A 17,541-nucleotide genomic window follows, 5' to 3' on the forward strand; every position below is an offset into this window, starting at 1 on the left:
GGTATTCGAGGGAGCTATAGAAAGTGAAATCTGTATGAGAATATTGGGATCTATATCCAACAAATAACTGATGACAATGACTGCAACTGTTACTCTGAGATGAAGGGATTGCACTGGCACAGGAGAGGAAGTCGCGGCGGGCCAAGTAAAACGGACTGGAAGGTTGATGGGAAAAAAAAAGAAAAAAATTCTGAATATGTGAACGGTGACTATTTTTGTACCTGCTTTTGTCGTTCTTGCTCATGACTGTATTTCGTGAAGGATATTAGCGTTCAGTGTGTCAGTGAGAAACTGGTGTCATCAGTAACCTCTGTTTCCACCTAATATGGTTGAACCAGTTGTAGATTCATTTTGTGGTCACACTTCTATTCTACATATGTCTACGCATTATTCTATAGCAAATCATTCCTGGTCACGCCTGTGGGCTCGTCGTCTTGGCTACTCTGTTTTTTGAATGTACTGTCTCCTGACTGGTTTAAAGCGGCCTGCCCCGAATTCCCGAATTCCTGTACTGCACCAGCCTCTTCATCTCAGAGTAGCACTTACAACTTACTTCCACAAATATTTTCTGGATGTATTCCAATCCCTGTCTTTCTCTACAGTTCTTACCTTTACAACTCCCTCAAGCACCATGTAAGTTATTCCTCGATGTCTGAATAAATGTCCTATCATACTGTCCTTTCTTCTTATCAGTGTTTTTACTTTGTGTTCCTTTCCTCTCCGATTTTGCACAGAACCTCCTCATTCCTTACCTTATCAGTCCACCTAATTTTCAGCATTATTTTGTACCACCACATCTCCAATGCTTCGGTTGTCTTCTTTCCGGTTTCCCCACAGTCCATGCTTAACTAAAAAAAATATACAATACCGTGTTCCACACGCATATTCTCAGAAATTTCTTTCTCGAATTCAGGCCTATGTTTTTATATTTGATACTAGAAGTCTTCTCCTGGCCAGGAACGCCCTTTCTGCCAGTGCTAGTCTGCTTTTGATATCCTCCTTGCTCCGTCTGTCATGGGTTTTCTGCTGCTTAGGCAGCAGAATTCCAACATCATCTACTTTGTGACTATAAATTCGGATGATAAGTTTCTCACTGTTCTCAGTTCTGCTACTCCCTGTTACATTCATCTTTCTTCGATTTATTTTTAACTCATATTCTGTACTCATTAGACTGTTCATTCCACTCAACAGATCCCGTAATTCTTCTTCACTTTCACTGAGGATACCAATCTCATCAGCGAAACTTATCATTGATATCCTTTCTTCTGTCCCCATCATAGCTTCTTCGATGTATAGATTACAGTAGGGGCGAAAGACTATGTACCTGTCTTTTAACGTTTTAAATCCGAGCACTTCGTTCAAGGTGTTCCATCTGTAAGTATGACGCAAAATTTGTAACGGAGCAACAAATGTGATTTTATTCATTTTTTCGTATTTTATTTCGAGTGTGCAGCCTTGCACCAGGCATTGCGGTGCCTCTTATTTAATTCGGCGTGCCCATCGGCCTTGGACGTGTAGGTGAACATGAAATGCTTGTCATTATGCTCAAAACGTAAAAGCGTACTCGCACCACTATCATCTATATTTGTGTGTTACATGTACATTTGCCATTGCCATGTACTAGACTAATGGGAAGACTAACAAAGGTGCTTCGACGCATACACCCGGCTGCGAAATTGCGCTTGCACACGAGGCGTGACAGTAGCGTCATCGAAAGTTTCCTGATACTGTTGGCTATGTTGACCTCCAGTTTGATTCTGGCTTGCTATGCAGGCACATGTTGACAGTGACAATCATTTGTGGTGTTTGTATAAGGCATGTATTGCCATTTTGATGTTTGTTATTAAGATCAATCGCTTTCTGTGCAGATATACCTGAATTCGAATAATCGATTTTCGTTACATTTGAACTGCTTATGTTGCAATTCCACATTTGTATTCAATGTTCACTGACAACTATATATTAATTTTGTAGCATGAGTAGGTCAGGCTTGAGAACGAACCAGCTGGTTCGAAACTAGTCCCCAAACATATGGACTGCGACTGTGACAGATCTATTAATGAACGCTTCATGAATTTCTGCATGGTTGGGGGCTGCAGAGGGTGACATCTTCAGTATCTTTCACCAGGGAAAATATAAATTAATATGTCAATTGGAATATCCATGATATCAGAAGAGTCTGACTTTTTATCCATTTGGTAGAGCCCTTTCCATTCTTTTGCTGTTTATAGAAGGAGTAAGACAAGGCTGCAACCTGTCTCCACTGTTGTTCATATTATTTATGGATCATATGTTGAAAACAATAGAATGGCTGGGTGAGATTAAAGATATGTGAACACAAAATAAGCAGTCTCGCATATGCGGATGTCTTAGTTGTGATGGCAGATTCGATTGAAAGTTTGCAAAGTAATATTTCAGAGGTAGATCAGAAATTTAAGGACTGTGGTATGAAATTAGCATCTCCAAAACGAAATTAATGTCAGTGGGAAAGAGATATAAACGGATTGAGTGCCAAATAGGAGGAACAAATTTAGAACAGGTGGACGGTTTCAAGAACTTAGGATGCATATTCTCACAGGATGGCAACATAGTGAAAGAACTGGAAGTGAGGTGTAGCAAAGCTAACGAAGTGAGCGTTCAGCTACGGTCTACTCTCTTCTACAAGAAGGAAGTCAGTACCATGACTAAGTTATCTGTGCACCGTTCAATCTTTCGACCAACTTTGTTGTATGGGAGCGAAAGCTGGGTGGATTCAGGTTACCTTATCAATAAGGTTGAGGTTAAGGATATGAAAGTAGCTAGGATGATTGCAGGTACTAGTAGATGGGAACAATGGCAGGAGGGTGTCCACAATGAGGAAATCAAAGAAAAACTGGGAATGAACTCTATAGATGTAGCAGTCAGGGCGAACAGGCTTAGATGATGGGGTCATGTTACACGCATGGGAGAAGCAATGTTTCCCAAGAGACTCATGAGTTCAGCAGTAGAGGGTAGGAGGAGTCGGGGTAGACCAAGGAGAAGGTACCTGGATTCGGTTAAGAATGATTTTGAAGTAACAGGCTGAACATCAGAAGAGACACCAATGTTAGCACTGAATAGGGGATCATGGAGGAATTTTATAAGTGGGACTATGCTCCAGACTGAACGCTGAAAGGCATAATCAGTCTTAAATGATGATGATGATGATGATGATGAGAAGCATGTAACCACAAGGAAAGATAGAGGCACGTAACTTAGCTACCTGAGCCGTAGTGCAGTTCAGCTGCTGTGCTTTAGATGCACTTTGTACGTACATACTTGAGCTCGTTTTCAGCTGATTTGTAAGCAATCTGTCTTCATTTAGGGTAATTACGCATCTGCAGAACCAACTCGTATGCGTTGGCCTTGCGGACAAGTTCGCTGGATCGTCAGTGCAGCTCGAAGATCATGTACTGAAAGCTTCCAGGTAGAACGACTCCCTACAAATCAGCATTCACGAATGTTGATTGTCGCTTCAGGCTACAGACACTGTACGACTGAAGCTGACATACTGAAAAGTGCCTTAGAAAAATTATACATGAGAGTGCTTTAACTGACACACAATTTTTTTAGCGCAACGCAATCTGACTTTCAAAAATCCCTACAAAAGAATGGCCCTGACTAACATTAACCTATACCTTTCACAAATCACTTACCTCACAAAAATCTTGGTTACTCGAACTACTGCAATACAGCAAGCGCCACTACTGCCAGCTAAATAAAAGATTCAAACTACGGAAGGCACTAACTACTGATAGGCATAGTTAGCAAATGAAAGATTTTAATAGAGAACAAACAATGTATTTACGTTAATAGTGTACAAAAGTCATAATATATATAGTAGTTCATGACATCCAGTCTTACAAATTTCGAAACTCCGCCATTTCTCTCCCCACATCCAACACTGCTGGCGGCTCACCTCCAACTGCGAAACGCTAAGCGCTGTTCACATCCAGATGCCCAACACTACAATGGCAGACAACAATGCAAACTAGCCACAGACTGCACACAGCACAGCCAGTGATTTTCATACAGAGTGCTACGTGGCGTTACCAATAAGAAAACCTAAATAGACTACTTATATAGCCCCCATGCTTCCCCACAAAAAATTTTACAAATTGTTTTGGCCACTGGCCAATACATATTTGTTAACATTTTTTCACAATTACAATAACAAAGAAATCAAATGCACACACTTATTGATACAATGTTGGTCAAAAGCTAAAATTTTCTCACAGTCCATAAAGACAGTCCTGATCATTCATCACAGTAAAATTGCAGTGTTTTTCTCAAAGTCTGAGCAGTAAAAGAAAATGCACACGGAAGTAGTGGATTTCCATGCAGTCTTGAAGAAGCAGTGTTGTCCTTCCAACGGAAAGACAGTGCAGACTCTCTACATGCAGACAGGTAATAGGCCACAACAGAGCAAACCCACCACAGAGTCAGTCGAAGTTTTGAAGAATGTTGGTACGTTGGTCATCAAAGAGCAGACCCACTGTAGTCCTGGTAGAGATTACGGTATTGGTGGGCCACCAGAGGTGCAGGCCCACTGCAGTCCTTGTAGAAATAATGGTATTGGTGAGTCATCAAAGGTGTAGACCCACTGTAGTCCTTGTAGAGATGGCTAGCAGCCATCCGTTGTGACTGTGCACGTGCACAATCACCATCGAAGAGTCTTGCGGACAATATAGCAAGTCCATGAACCACCACTTGTGCACTCACAAAGTTTTTGGAATTGCCCTTAGAACCAGCAATGCTGTTATCCAGTCCCTTGCTGAATTATTAACACACGTGCAAACACTAACAGTCCCTACTTCTCACATGTTGTCCATATACTGTGACCAACAGAAACGTGTGCAGTGAAATGGAACTTACAAGTTACTTAATTTGATGAACTGGTGTCAATTACAATTTTATAACATAAGAATACAATTACAAAGGTACAAAATACATCATTAAAGAACATAACAATACAGAGAACATTTGTAGTACAGGCTTTACAAAAGATTCGAAATAACATATACGTCAGTGTTACAGGAATTATGACATGAGTACACACATAAAAGATCAGAATAACTTTCGAAACATCAACTTCACACATGAGCATTAAAACAAAACAGAACAAATCATGTCTAAACATCTTCACAAAGTAAATAACATAGTATTAGAAAAATTCTACACCATAACATCAGCTAAACACACAAAGACAGGAAAAACACAAATACACATAGTGTAATAACACAAAAATACAGGACAGGGTTTTGTTTTCAGTGTGACATTTGGTACTGCCGTCCACCCCAAAACTTCATTCCATATATCTTTCCTCTTATTTCAACATTTGTTTCCACCAAAAAAATTCTATCCAAGAATGCTTTCCGTATTTATATGTTGACACATTTCTTACCTCATTATTTATTTTCCATTATCTTACCTCATCATTTATTTCCAAGAAAATCCTACCTAAACCTGTTGTCCCTGAACCCTACTTTTTTTGTTCATATCCTCTTTCAAAGTACTTTTTTGGGCAAACCACTTTCTTATAGCTTCTCAATGCATTTCTTCCAATTCATCACAACTTGTTCTCTTATATGGCCTACCCCATCTTAATCTAACTTAAATCTAGTGAGCCCAGATGCTAAACTAAGGAACGAGGCAATGCAGCAGCACAAAACAATTAACACAAACAGCAATGACAAAAAAATGCAAATTGGCATAGCAAGCAGCAATATAACAACTAATATAAGGCAATGAGCAGCAAACAAGAAAAATAAATCAGTAGTAAAACTGGCTTAACAGAGTAATGTAAAGTGAAATTTAGTAGCACTATGCCTGGCAAACAGCAGCAGCAAATGCAATAACTTATATCTAAACATGACAAAGCTCAAGCAGAAAAAATATTACAGTAAAAATGGCCATGTTTAATACCTATGTCACATCTTAACACTAGGGTGATGTATCACCTTAACTTACACTACTAAATAAGTTACCCAGTCATTGACAAAAATTATGTATGCAATTCCTGTGAAGGGAAATGTCTTTTTGTGCTTCCTCGTTTTTTTGAAGTAGATTATAAAATGGTTTTTTCTGGATTTGTAGGCATAAAATAACTATATTAGTACATCTATTTAATTTTATTTTAACCAATGCTGCAGTGCAGCTAGAAACTAGATATCAAACAAAATGTGCAATCTCTCAACTAGAAATACAATAGATGTAAAATGTTTCTCATCATTTCATTGGGCATTTTAGTAAATATCATAAATTAAGAGCTCCACTGTGTAATCATATATTTTCAAGTTTGAGCGTGTCGTATTTAGGATGCTTTCTACAAAGAAATGTCAATAGTGAGGATAATGGCCTCTTTTTTTTCTCCACCTGTGCCTCTGAAAGGTACACACTAATGACTTTTTTCCAGGCGACTGTCGCGCAGCTGCCCACGTAATGCATCGTGCCCATGACGCATTACGTGAATGTCACTTAACTTTCTTACTGAAATAGTTACAACACTATTTTGCACTACAGTGGCAGTCTCATATACAAAATTTCACGGGTCGAGAATTTGCGTTGCAAATGTGTAGAAACAAAATCTTATGAATATAACAGCGTCCAAAAAATTTTCGCCGGCATTGTGATACATTCACGCATTTACACACATTTCATAACAAAGAACGATTCTTGGTTCCCAACATTCTTTTTGACAAGTCAGAGTCCCTAACCACTATTCATTACTCCTTACCTTATTACACATATACATATTCGTCGACACGTCAATCTTGCGACGACACTTCAATATTTCATCATAATAAATACATAGCATAATCAAATTCCTCATATAGCATCAGCTTATTGATCATAAACATACCTCAACAGCATAATACACATTGTCATCATAATAATAACAACATAACACCTCAGTCAAATCTCAAAATCGTCGTAGCTTTCTGCAATAATTTCAAAACCTAAAAAAAATTCTCTGCTCATTGCAATAGTGTCATCTACCTCAAACGTACTTTAAAATCATGATCTCATACCAAATACATTATTCAAAGGTCTCATAGTATCACAATGGTTCTGAAAAAATATGAACAGTTCACAAAGTACAGACAAAACACAATTTCATAAGTGTGAAGTTATCCAACTGTGTAATTACGTAAACACGTGTTACTGACGTAGTAAAAAAAATGTTTGTCTCTCTCAGTTAAATGATCAGATAGCTGTGTAATTATGTGTTAGAGAGACATGGTTCCGATGAGTAAATTTGTGTAAGCAAATACCATATTAGCTAGGGCTCCTTGTGTTTGCCAGACACATGGTTCACAAAGTAGGCATGTACCCCCTGAGGATTAATGTAATTATACCCTCAGGTGTTACAGATTACAGCAATGGAATGAAATGTATCACGGAATACCTTTGTATCATTGTACTTCAAATATCTTTAAAAATAAATGATTTAAGTACAAAATTAATCACTCAAATACGTGTACTGTAGCTCTAAACTGTGCGTCTTGTTGTAAGATAATCTCTGTGGACGTGTCGTAGTTATCGTCCTCCGAAAGATACGTTCTGCAGAAGCCAATGTACTTACCTCATGATAAACAAAAGTTAAATGCTTTGCATATAGATATCTTAGTGATTACGCTTATTGCCGTGATGAAGAAAGTACTGTGCTGTAACGTATTCTTGTGCTACGGAAAAGGCAGTCTCATTGTAGCTATACCACAAAAGTTACTACTAAAACATGTTTTACTTTCCAGAATAATACAGAAAAACTGTGCAGATATAAAACAGAAACACTGCAAAAGCAACATTGTAAATTGTCACTCATTAGTAGCGTCGTGATAAAATCGTGTAGCTGTCACATAAACTAACCACTGTGCCATCTGGTATCTCACAGAAAGTACTTTAAATCCAGAATGTATTTTCAAGTAAAGTAAAATGTTGCTTTAAAATCTCATTAGCAGTACTGGTAAATGTCCTATGTATGTGAGCCTTATAGTCGTTACGTAATCGTGCAACAAATAAGCAAGAATGTACACACTCAATAACACCTTGTCGTCTGTTCACAATAACAATGCATTCGTAATTTCTGTTTAAATAAGTTCTCTTGGTTCTTGACTGGATAGTTAACTTTAAAACATAGTTGCATGTTAACAGTTTCTAAGATTGAAAAAGAGTACTAGTAACGTGAAGTGAAAAATTTTATAGCAAAGACTAAGTTAAAAAGCAGATTATATCTCAATAAATGGTTTTACATGTGAAATGTGGTGTAACCCTTTGGTCTTCATAGTACGCAGAGTTTCAACTTTAACGCAATTATCATGTGGTATACGTCGGTAAAGAATACTGGAACTTTTCTCAAGGTTAGCGTCTATGTTATTTTTCCCTGAGCCAGCGGGCGCACGTGGCTGCCTGCGATGCGAGTCATTGTCTGTTTTTTTGTTGGCGCGCGTCAATACTGGGATTAGGAGACCTAACTTCTACAAATTCACCTTGTCGAGAGTGCCCTGCTCTGTTTGCATCTCGCCAGTTCTCATGCAATTCAGGCCTGTCGTTACGATTATATCGTCTGTCGTCATGTCGGTAGTTCCCGTAATTTCTTTCTTGTCGGTTAAGTGGTGGAGAATTTCTCCTTGAATTATCACTGCACTGTGGACCGTTGCGTCTGAAGTTATTCTGTCTCCCTTGATAATAATAGTTCTGGTTGCCATGTTGTTTGTTTCTATGATTGTCTCTGTCATATTCATTACTACGGAAATGCGATCTTTTTCTGTAACTATTACTCTGCCAGTGGTTGTCATATGGGTGGTGTCTGTTTTGGTCACGATTTGCGTTGTAAGAATAGCCTTGTTGTGTCCAGTTATTATTTCTTTCATCGCGGAATTGTGACAGATGTGACCTGTAATTGTTGTGCTCCTGTTTTCGCGTTCTGTGATTGTCAGTGTCAATTTCTAATTCTTGTAAGAGTCCCTGAAAAGCTTCAATGTCGTCTTTGCAACGTCCTGCCAAAATAATATGTCGTAAATGTTCAGGTAATTTGATTAAGCAAATGCGGATGAGTTCTGACGGGCTGTATGGGTTTGACCGGTACTGATACTTATGCAACATGTCTTCAAAATATTTCACAAGACGGGAAAATTCAGATTGTTAGAAATGTTTCATCATTATGATGCTATGTTTCACTCGGTCTTGTGTAGCTTGAGACCAATATGCTGAGAGGAAGGGATGGTAAAATTCTCCTTCACTGTGACAATCGTGAATGACCGATCGCATTCTTACAGCTGGTTCATTCTCTAAATAGCCACACATAAATTCTAATCTGTGTTCTAATGACCACTTGGGAGGAAAACAATGAGAGAATTGATGGAGCCACGCTTGTGGATGAATGTCGTTGTCAGAATTCTTAAATGTTTTAAATTTACGTGTAGTAATGAACAGCTTATAGTCAAAGTTATCATGTCGGCGAGTCGCATATCGGTCATTGTTACGTCGTTTCGGCGGTTCCATTTCAAAATTCGGTGCACCTTGCCAATTTCTTTCATAATTTCCGAAATGCGCTGTGTTATTATTTTGTGGCTGTTCCGTATTTCTGTGTCGCTCTTCCCGTATTGGGGCGCGAGTGTCCTCTGAAATGCGTAATTCTTGTATTACCTGTGTCAGCTGATCTTGTACTTCCCGGATTTCTCTTTGGTGTTGCGTATTAATTTGATTCTGATTTTGTTTCAATTTCCTAATTTGTTTGCACTCTTCTGTGTCGTTAAAGACTACCGGTTTTGTGTCATTCAGATTATCATCTACCTTCGTAGATAAATTATTTATCTGATCCGAAAGTTCAACTACTTTCTCTGATAATGAACTAATTTCCTCCATGTGTCTTTCTGAACCAATTTTCAGAGTATCTACTGTGTCCTTTAAGTTTTCCTGAGTTTTTGCAAGTTGCGTAACCGAATCGGTAGATGCAACTGAGTCAATTTTAGCTAGCAAGGTCTCACGATTTTCATGAACAATAGTTTGCAGTTCTTTTATGGCTGCTTCGTGATTCTGTAATGCATTTTCATGCCTCGAAAAAATAGGTTGAAAATGCTCACAAATTTGTGTTTTTACGTCATTACAGACTTTTTGACATTTCGATTCAATGTTATGTAACTCAGTAGTTAAATCTTCACGTGTTTGTTCAAGCGTGGTGTCTAACTTCCGAAGATTTTGTTCCACTGTGTCTAACTTTTGAAGCTTTTGCTGTGTTTGGCTCTGATTTTGTTCCATTGTGTCTAACTTTCGAAGATTTAGTTCCATTGTGTCTAACTTTTGAAGCTTTTGCTGTGTTTGTCCCATTTGTTGTATTAATTGTAATAACAAAGCACTGGTATCTGAAACATGTTCCTCAGTGCTTTTCGGCAGTGAATTTGCACCGGCGACATTCACATTTTGACAAACAGAAAACGTGTTTTGACTTATTTGAGAAAATGGTGAGGACTCAAAACATGAATCTACAGTATTTGCGAGATTGTGTCCTGTCAGTTCAGATTCCTGAGGCGAGCTATTGTCGACCGATCCATCGATAATGCTTTCCTGTTCACTAATTGTTTCACTGTGTACGCCATTATTTGCCGCCCGCTCCATTTCCCTATGCACAATTACCAAATTACCACTTTGAATATCTGTTAATTCATTACACAGTGGTGCTGATAAACTACACTCGTCATCACTATTATTTCTCAGTTTACTTTGGAGCCTAGTATTACGTTTATCACACTCCATTATTGTCACAATATTTCACACGACAACACAGAAAAGCACAATTTGAAGAACAAAATAAGAAAACACATTAACATAGCACTGAAAATAATATCTAGTTAATTGCAAGTGCAGCTGCGAAATACTTGGTGCAAATCTACATGCATGCCACAACTGTTTTACTATACAAGAATGAAAAACTACAACTACAAAGGAAATTTTCTCTACAAATACGCGCTAGCAATAAACAATAGCTACACTAATTACACAAACTACAAGAAAAAAATCAGAAGATTCCAGTGAGGTATCCTGGCAGGGTCGTCTTGTGAAACGTCCCCTTAGAAAAATTATACATGACTGTGCTAAAACTGACACACAATATTTTTAGCGCAACGCAATCTGACTTTCAAAAATCCCTACAAAAGAATGGCCCTGACTAACATTAACCTATACCTTTCACAAATCACTTACCTCACAAAAGTCTTGGTTACTCGAACTACTGCAATACAGCAAGCGCCACTACTGCCAGCTAAATAAAAGATTCAAACTACGGAAGGCACTAACTACTGATAGGCATAGTTAGCAAATGAAAGATTTTAGTAGAGAACAAACAATGTATTTACGTTAATAGTGTTCAAATGTCATAATATATATAGCAGTTCATGACATCCAGTCTTACAAATTTCGAAACTCCGCCATTTCTCTCCACACATCCACCACTGCTGGCGGCTCACCTCCAACTGCGAAATGCTACGCGCTGTTCACATCCAGCTGTCCTACACTACAATGGCAGACAACAATGCAAACTAGCTACAGACTGCACACAGCACAGCCAGTGATTTTCATACAGAGTGCTACGTGGCGTTACCAATAAGAAAACCTAAATAGCCTACTTATAATATATAATTGAGAAATTAGCAGCGACGATGAGGGCTGCAGCTGTTGGAGACCACTTTATTGGGTCACACATCTTAACAGATTGTTTAATTTTGTATATTTCATCCAATTCTATAATTGTAGATGCAGAAACAGTAAATAAATGATTTAAATCAGTGAACATTTTTGGAAAATGTCTTATCTGAAGATGTTCACCTGTAGCTGTGCACTAGTACATGATATCACAACGGAGATCTATCGTATTTTCATAGCCGGTCTTGACTATATCGTAAAACGAACTTCATGAAGAGAGTAATTGGAAGGGAAACCTCAATCGTAGACTGGCATCTTACCCTGATCTCATCCCTCCTATTTTTCCTACAGAGGATACCTAAAAGTCATTGAAATCTCAAAACCGTTAGGAACAGTTGATGTGGTAGTAGTAGTAGTAGTTGTTGTTGTTGTATTAGTAATATTTTTATTTGCCTATGGATCACAAGGACACTGGACATGCTTATTAGATTTTATGAAGGAAAAAAAGATTCATATATACAGGCATTTCTATACATATCGGCCTAATTTGACAGGCATGGGTTGGGAAGACCGCTTCTTGCGCTTCTTCAATACCTACCTACATCGTCTGGTACCGTCAAAGGGAAGCATGCAATGCTAAAAAGAATAAGACAAAACATTGTCTGACGTTGGAAAGTTACTGTAAAGCGAAAACACAGATATGAAATTTTTATTTTATTGCAATTGTTAATAAAGTTGTCCAAACTACTCAGGTGTCTGATTTAGCCTACCAAACTTGTAAAAGGTTTATCACAAGAATAGGAGAAAATTATCTGGTATATCTTTTCATTGATAGAAAAATGTTCAAAATATCAACATCAAACATTACGAAAAATTCATACAGTAGCATCCCACGTACCGTTTACAGCAAATGAACCATGCTAGTTAGTTTACAAAGTTCCTGTTTCCTCCATTATGATCAAGATAAGGTACTCTTGATGCATACTTTTTCCCGAGGATGTGGAAAATAGCGTCCATAAATTAATGCCAGCTTATCCACCTGCTTTTCAGAAGGTACACCTTTCTTTTTGGCTAACTGAAAGCCATGTCCGAAAGCAATTCTCAGTATGCTTAAATTGGAAAATTTGCACTGTCTACTGTAACTTCTAGCTGTAGCAAACATTGGCTATATCCAAAAGGTATTCGGTACCTTATATCTGCCGAATGGGCAGTGAACATTTGTGACAAGTGGAAAACGGGCGTGGCAAACAAAGAAAACATCACGAAAACAATTCCGACATCAGCTGGTATCAGATGGCGACAAGTGAAAATATCCACTTTCCACTTCGGCTATGCAAGTACGCTTCCAGTCTAACCAAATTCCCATACGTCGCACACTACATCATACATAGTGTCCCCTACCCATTGTCCTCATATATATATATATATATATATATATATATATATATATATATATATATATATATATTTGTATATATATGGTGGTCCATTGATCGGAACCGGGCCAAATATCTCACGAAATAAGCGTCAAACGAAAAAACTACAAAGGACGAAACTTTTCTAGCTTGAAGGGGGAAACCAGGTGGTGCTATGGTTGGCCAACTAGATGGCGCTGCCATAGGTCAAAAGGAGATCAACTACGTTTTTTGTAAATAGGAACCCCCATTTTTATTACATATTCGTGTAGTACGTAAAGAAATATAAATGTTTTAGTTGGACCACTTTTTTCACTTTGTGATAGATGGCGCTGTAGGAGTCACAAACATATGGCTCACAATTTTAGACGAACAGTTGGTAACATGTAGGTTTTTTAAGTTAAAATACAGAAAGTAGGTACGTTTGAACATTTTATTTCGGTTGTTCCAATGTGATATATGTACCTCTGTTAACTTATCGTTTCTGAGAACGTATGCTGTTACAGCGTGATTACCTGTAAATACCACATTAATGCAATAAATGCTCAAAATGACGTCCGTCAACCTCAATGCATTTGGCAGTACGTGTAACGACATTCTTCTCAACAGCGAGTAGTTCGCCTTCCGTAATGTTCGCACATGCATTGACAATGCGCTGACGCATGTTTCAGGAGTTGCCGGTAGATCACGATAGCAAATATCCTTTAACTTTCCCCACATAAAGAAATCCGGGGAAGTCAGATCCGGTGAACTTTCGGGGCATCGCATGGTGCTTCGACGACCAGTCCATCTGTCATGAAATATGCTATGCAATACCGCTTCAACCGTACGCGAGCTATGTGCCGGACATCCATCATGTTGGAAGTACATCGTCATTCTGTCATGCAGTGAAACATCTTGTAGTAACATCGGTAGAACATTACGTAGGAAATCAGCATACATTGCACCATTTACATTGCCATCGATAAAATGGGGGACAATTATTCTTCCTCCCATAATGCCGCACCATATATTAACCCGCCAAGGTCGCCGATGTTCTACTTGTCGCAGCCATCGTGGTTTTTCCGTTGCCCAATAGTGCATATTATGCCGGTTTAGGTTACCGCTGTTGGTGAATGACGCCTCGTCGCTAAATAGAACGCGTGCAAAAAATCTATCATCGTCCCGTAATGTCTCTTCTGCCCAGTGGCAGAACTGTACACGACGTTCAAAGTCGTTGCAATGCAATTCCTGGTGCATAGAAATATGGTACGGGTGCAATCGATGTGATGTAGCATTCTCAACACCGACGTTTTTGAGTTTTCCGATTCTCGCGCAATTTGTCTGCTACTGATGTGCGGATTATCCGCGACAGCAGCTCAAATACCTACTTGGGCATCGTCATTTGTTGCAGGTCGTGGTTGACGTTTCACATGTGGCTCAACACTTCCTGTTTCCTTAAATAACTATCCGGCGAACAGTCCGGACACGTGGATGATGTCGTCCAGGACACCGAGCAACAAACATAGCACACGTCCATTGGGCATTTTGATCACAATAGCCATACATCAACACGATTCGACCTTTTCCGCAATTGGAAAGCGGTCCATTTTAACACGGGTAATGTATCACGAAGCAAATACCGCCCACACTGGCGGAATGTTACGTGATACCACGTACTTATACGTTTGTGACTATTACAGCGCCATCTATCACAAAGCGGAAAAAGTGGTCCAACTAAAATATTCATGTTTCTTTACGTACTACACGAATATGTAATATAAAAATAGGGGTTCCTATTTTAAAAAACGCATTTGATATCCGTTTGACCCATGGCAGCGCCATCTAGCGGGCCAACCATAGCGCCATCTGGTTTCCCCCTTCAAGCTAGACGAGTTTCGTTCTTTGTAGTTTTTTGTTTGATGTTTATTTCGTGAGATATTTGCCCCGGCCACTATCACTGGACCACCCTGTAAATTTATTCAGACGTCCGAAGGAACAGACACCACATATATAAATAAAGAAAATTTAGATAAAGAATTGAATTAATAATAACTGATGATATAGTAATTCTTATAAAATTGGAAATTTATGTGAAATGGGTGCACAGGAAAAGACACTGAAGCAAAATGAAAAAAAAAAACTATTTACTCCATCTTCAGTGAAGAAAACATATAGATGAACAGCAGTAAATAAATACAAACCAAAAAAGAAACAGAAAAACAAACTAGGATAAATGAATCTGAATAAAACTATGTGTGGCGAAGTGTGTGAGAGATCTTTATCCGGCAATAGACGAAAAATGGCTTACGACGACTTGTTGATGACGATGACGATCCCGCCAGTAGATGACGTTGATGGAAACTACGATAGCGATGACGAAAACGATGATGGAATGCAGATATTCATCGTCAAATGTCTCGTAGTTCGTGCAGATCACAGATTCTTCTTAGCTGGACCCGATTAAGAAAAAAAACTGACGTGTTTGTGAAATAGGCAACGACAAAAGCTACGCGAAGGAGAAAAATTTTCGTTGTACGTATGTAATGGCGTTCGATGACAATTTTCCAGCTGGATGAGCAATACGAGACAAAAAAGTAAGTGAAGTTGCTGGGAGGAAAGTGTTCAACGAAGTATTATACTTTCCAGTTTCAATATGTAGCGATAGAGCACGTTGTTTGGATTCACTGTCTAATCTGGGTGTTTTCAGCCAAGTACCAGGGCCGCTGGCAGTGGGTCAGAGATCACGGTGTTGGGAATGTCTGGGAGGGGATTTCCACTTCAGTCGTATGCATTACAACCAAAGAAACCTGCGCAAAACCTTGCTCAGAACCAAGGGACGGGACCCATTTCAATTTTTTTTTTTTTTTGACGATGTTACCCATTCAAAAATATCAAAATTTTGTATGTATGTATGTCTGCTTACGCGTGCAGACGCGGTGCAGTCGATGACCTGGTCGACATGTGGAGTGTACTCGTGTCCTGCAGGTCGGAGGAGATGCGATGGACGCGACCGATGATCTACATCTACATTAGTACTCCGAAAGCCACGCGATGATGTGTATCGGAGGGTATTTCTTGTATCACAGATTCCCCTTTCCCTGTTCCACTCGCGAATGGTACGTGGTAAGAATGATCGTCGGTAGGCCTCTGTATAGCTCCAGTTTCTCGTCATGGTCAGTTCTGGAGATGTACTCGTATGTGACGCACAACACCTCTCTGGTAGTGTCTACCACTGCCGTTTGTTGAAGTTCTCTGTAAAGTTCTCGCGCCGAATAAACGATCCCCAGACGAAACACGCTGCTCTTCGTTGTATCTTCTGCATCTCTTCTATCAGTTTTACAAGGTAAGGATCCCAGAGTGATGAACAATATTCAAGAACCGGTCGAAAAAACGCTTTCCAAGCCACTTCCTTTGTAGATGAGTTACATTTTTTTTAAGATTCTTCCTATGTATCTCAGTCTGGTTTCAGCTGTTCCTAGTATTTATTATGAGCTTATTCCACTCAAGGTAGCTCTGTATAGTTATTCCTAGGTATTTTACGTTACGGTAGGTATCGTTTCCAGCAATTTGTCATCAATACTGTAGTACTACAGTAGTGAATTTCTTTACCTAACTGCGAAAGTGTTTAAACTCAGAAGAGTGTTCCTGGATCCACTTGTAAGTAGGCTGTTTAGGTTTTTTATTGGTAACGCCACCTCTGTATGAAAATCACTGGCTGTGCTGTGTGCAGTCTGTGGCTGCTTTGCATTGTTGTAATACTCGCCATTGTAGTGTTAGGCAGCTGGCTGTGGACAGCGCATAGCGTTGGGCAGTTGGAGGTGAGCCGCCAGCAGTGGTGGATGTGGGGAGAGAGATGGCGGAGTTTTGAAATTTGTCATGAACTGCTATATTTATATATGATGATATCAAGGTAAATACATTGTTTGTTCTCTATTAATATCTTTCATTTGCTAACTATCCCTATCAGTAGTTAGTGCCTTCCATAGTTTGAATCTTTTATTTAGCTGGCAGTAGTGGCGCTAGTTGTATTGCAGTAGTGGGAGTAACCAAGATTTTGTGAGGTAAGTGATTTGTGAAAGGTATAGTTTAATGTTAGTCAGGGCCATTCTTTTGTAGGGAATTTTGAAAGTCAGATTGCGTTGCGCTAACAAAATATTGTGTGTCAGTATAAGCACAGTCCTGTAAAATTATTAAAAGGGGACGTTTCATATGTCGACCCTTAGCCTAGGATACCTCACTGGAATCTTCTGATTTTTTCTTGTAGTTTGTGTAATTAGTGTAGATTTTGTTTATTGCTAGAGCGTAATTGTAGAGAGAATCTCCTTTGTAGTTGCAGTCTTTCATTGTTGTACAGTAAAACAGGTGTGGCACGCATGTAGATTTGCACCAAGTATTTCGCAGCTGCAATTAACTAGATATTATTTTCAGTGTTATGTTAATGTGTTTTCTTATTTTTGCTCTTCAAATTGTGCTTTTCTGTGTTGTC

This window comes from Schistocerca nitens, chromosome 5 (genome assembly GCF_023898315.1).
Source record: "Schistocerca nitens isolate TAMUIC-IGC-003100 chromosome 5, iqSchNite1.1, whole genome shotgun sequence".
Classification (NCBI taxonomy): domain Eukaryota; kingdom Metazoa; phylum Arthropoda; class Insecta; order Orthoptera; family Acrididae; genus Schistocerca; species Schistocerca nitens.